The sequence below is a fragment of the Haliotis asinina genome, chromosome 6 (assembly GCF_037392515.1).
Source record: "Haliotis asinina isolate JCU_RB_2024 chromosome 6, JCU_Hal_asi_v2, whole genome shotgun sequence".
In the NCBI taxonomy this organism is placed as follows: domain Eukaryota; kingdom Metazoa; phylum Mollusca; class Gastropoda; order Lepetellida; family Haliotidae; genus Haliotis; species Haliotis asinina.
In genome coordinates, this window is record NC_090285.1 from 40681080 (window position 1) to 40685257 (window position 4178).

Below are 4178 nucleotides of genomic sequence, written 5' to 3' on the forward strand. Positions count from 1 at the left end.
TGGGAAGTTTTGATAATGAAAAGGTGAAAAGATATGTGTGAGTGTTCACAACATTTCCAGCTTCTGTTTTTCTAGTAAAGCGCTTTACAGCAGTTACACCTTGAGATGTCAGTTCATTTGCTATGTCCTCCTCTGTCATGTCCGACAGACAGCGAGCACGATCTCTCACTATGCCTTTGCAAGAATTGAGTGACTTATGCGCAGAAACAACAACTTTTAAGTTAACAAAATGCTCAATACTCAACAGATTAACAGACTGCTGTCGCCGATCACATTCCACGAGGATTGAGCCAGAACGGAGACGGGTGACGTTTTTCACTTCCCCACAGATACTTTGGATTCCCTTAGAAATTGCGAAAGGATTTAGTTTTAGGGGATTTCCATCAGCAGATGTAATAACTATGAACCTTGGCCAAGACGTTGGAACTTGTGAACAGGCATCTTCATCAGATGAAAGAGAATCTAAATGCTTACGTTTGTTAGTTTTCAACGAACCAGAGTGTGTAGGTAAAGCCATGTTGTAAGAATAAGGTTCAGCATCCCTGCTCCCCACCCGCCATCGAGTGTCAACTAGGACAGTGCTGTAGTGGAAGCCAGCCTACGGCACCAGGGTTAAAGGAATACCATACTCCAGAAATACGGACATGACAAGCTGTTGTAAATAACAGGAGCAATGTCAGGCTGGTCCGGCCCGTGGCATTGTCCTGTAGAAACTCAGTAATCAGCGGTCCATATCACCAGATTGGCCCATGAGCCACCGCCTTCTGGCATAGGACTCTAGGCAAACGTATATTATAGTATATAATTTGAAACACGAAAATTCAACATCAAAACATGTACACAATACAATAAGTCCATACGAATGTTGTCCATGCGCAGGGCATGGCGTGACCAGCCGATTCTACCACTCGTCTAAGTGAAGTAAGGGTCGAAGTGGTGTGTTGAGCAACGGAAACACGGTTGCAGGCTCCCATTGCCCTAAACCACCAGACTACCGTCCTCCACCGACACGGGATGCAACCCACGGCAAACAGGTTGCCCAATTCGGCCGTTCTTTGCGACCAGCAATGAGGTGCTATGGACCATGCTGACCCGGGTCCACACGGGGTTGGCGAGCTCTTAGCGTTACCCAGCACCCACCACGAGGAGGTGGCTCGCCACGGGTGCCAATAATTCATTGAAATAAATCTATATACGACAAGAGAAAGATTAATGACATGATACAACAGAGATACAGCTTGTGATTAAATGTGAAATAGAAATATACTTACCAACAACACTTATCCACACGTTTGATCTATCATTGCCTCCATCAGTGTAAGATATTGCAACTTCTGAATATTGTCCTGCCAGTTTTCTGTTGTATAGTTTTGCGTTCACATTTGACCATTCTTCATTGCTTTTGCCAGAAATGGTCAAGTTCCCCCCATTCAAACTCTGCTCAACCAGTGTCACTTGGATACCCTCCCCAGAGATCCTCACCACGCAGCTTTTATTCAACCCAACACTGTATGGGTAGCCTGGGGAGTGAAGGTACATAGATTCGTTTGTAGCTATGTTGATGGTGTCAAAGCCGCAGATGTCCTTGCTATCTGCAAGGATAAAAAATACCGAACTTACAGCATCATGACCATTTTCTTTCTTTCTTTTCCTTTGAAAGAACTACGGTTTCACTCCATGCCCATGCTTTGTTTGGGATTTGTTGGATCTTTTAGATTGTTTGTTTTTGGGTTTCTTTGTTTTTGGTGGTGATGGTGGTGGTGTGTTATTGGTGTTGTTTTGTAACTACTGCTTGATCAGTAATTGGCAAGGATGTGTTCCACGGAAAGGTGAAACTTGTATTTGAGGGGCATGCAAACGGGTCACATAAATCGAGGGGCTAACTAAAGATGGGAATAATATCTTTTCACTTCTCTTTGGATTACGTCTTTCGGGTGGCTGTAATAAGGGCTTGTTCAAATATAACGTTAGAAACATTAAAACACGTATGAATATTCTGATATGTCAATGTCAATAATCAGGAGTGTAAGTGTACATGTAAGAGGTAATTACTGATCAATCTGCCAAACGGCTTGCTGACAGAATATGTTGTATCTGCTCTTTCTGCAGTGGGCTTTCATAAATCCAAGCTTAAGCACCCTTCATCCCTGGTTCAATAGTCGTGAGAGCTAAATTTGCACATGGATACTTATGTCTATGATGTCATCTTTACAATAACCACATTTATTAGTTACAATGTTGAAATAAAGGTAGAGTGTGGTTTATATAGATATAAAAACATGATAACAGTTATAATAATAACTCATGAATGTAATTTGGGTTAAGCATTTCAAGTCTTACCATTGATGCACTTATAATGTACTTGTGCAGCAGCGGGTGCAGCAAGGTTACAGGTAACTGGAGACACCGTTTCGTTACACGTCTGTTCTCCACTGCAAGTTACGGCCAAGCCATGAATGGACGTCTCGCGTACATCTCTACACGATTCGGTAGCTTGGAATTGACATGGGTTTGTGGCTCCGTCCCCATACGTCTCTTTCTCTACATGTATCCTTTCATTGGCAGAACATTGAAGTTTGACTATGATGTCACCTTTTTGTGCACAGATCATTCCAGACCTAATTGTCACTGCAGACAAAAGCAAACGCGCTTGTAAACAGAATGTCTTTCTGAGGAACAAAAGACAATCATGTCATGCTCCAGCCATTACAGTGATACAGTGGCGCCTGATTTTATTGAAATTGAAAACGATGTGTTCATTACAAGTTGCGTCTCATACGTCAAGCATTAGTGAGAACATCAGTTCTCACCCGGATCTGCACTGGGTATTTTGGTTTTATTTGCCTGGAAAGCTTGCTCAACATTTGGTATCAAGGATCATTTTATCCCCGGTGTAGTGTCGCGACCTCTTCGAATTAATCCTTCTTCTATTATGTCATTTAAGGCTCATATGATTTTAACTACATTACACGTACGTATAAGGAATGAGAATTACCCACAATATTACGAATTAGTATACTCAAATGAAGTTGTATCTTTATAGTATACGTGATTATTCATAGTGTTATACACAATATAAACGCCAGTTACGTATGAGCAAGTATATGGGGACTAACCAGAAGGATAATGACGCTAATCCATGTGTACGTACGTCTTGTAAGTTAAATCTAATCCTTCACTTTCATATTTATCATGGGCTGATATATTACAATTAATATGAAGATTACTGTAAATTACATGTGTATGGAAATTGGCCTTCCATACAAAATTGTCAGTGTGTGACATGAAGTGTGACGAGTAAAATTGTAGACATTTTGCTCCAGTCATATTACTACAAATCATTGTTTGTATTGTATATATGACTTGGCTTTTACACGCAGTCGTACCATTGAGTTAATGATGATATCTTGTTTGGTTACACACTCGAGTGAGAACTGAAAGCAAACAACGAGTTTTGAAGAGAGTACATCCACTAACAAGAGATTTTTGCAGCTGACAGACGTAGATAAAAAATATGTAAACATAAAGGGGTGCATTTTCATTGATTTCAAAAGTAAAGTCTTGGACAAAAGAAACCTATAACCTTGCGATAATGCAATATTGTTGCGGCTCATAGAGAAGACACCAAGACATTTTTGATAGAAATGCTGTTTATTAGACAAAATGTAACCACTTATAATTAGTAAGCATACAACAGAATCGCCATGTCCAGTCGATCGAAATCTGGCCACGGAATCAAGCATAAGAGACGTGAGGTCAAAATGAAATGTACCCAATCACAGATTATTCACAAGACGTGTTACGTTGTGGAACTGTCCAAGCCGTCAGTAGCGCGTGTGACTACGTACCAAAACATGGCCCTTCGTGGATGACAGTTGTCGGTGTTGCAAGCTCAAAACCTTTGGTTGTTGGTAATACAAATGGTACCTTTGAGCAGTCAAATTTCCATGACTGATTACAAGCCGTGTTCTCTGCTACCCACAAATTTTCACATACGAGCACGAAATTAATCAGGGACTAATGTCTTGCTACTCGACCACAAAATGTGTTTTCTAAGATGTTTTCTGAAAACATTTCACTTTATGGCAGTATCTGCAACTGCGAAAACGTCAATATAAAAGTGTTAAGGTTCTTTTGCCTGTTAGTTTAGTCAATCCTTAAAAGGCAAATATTGTTTG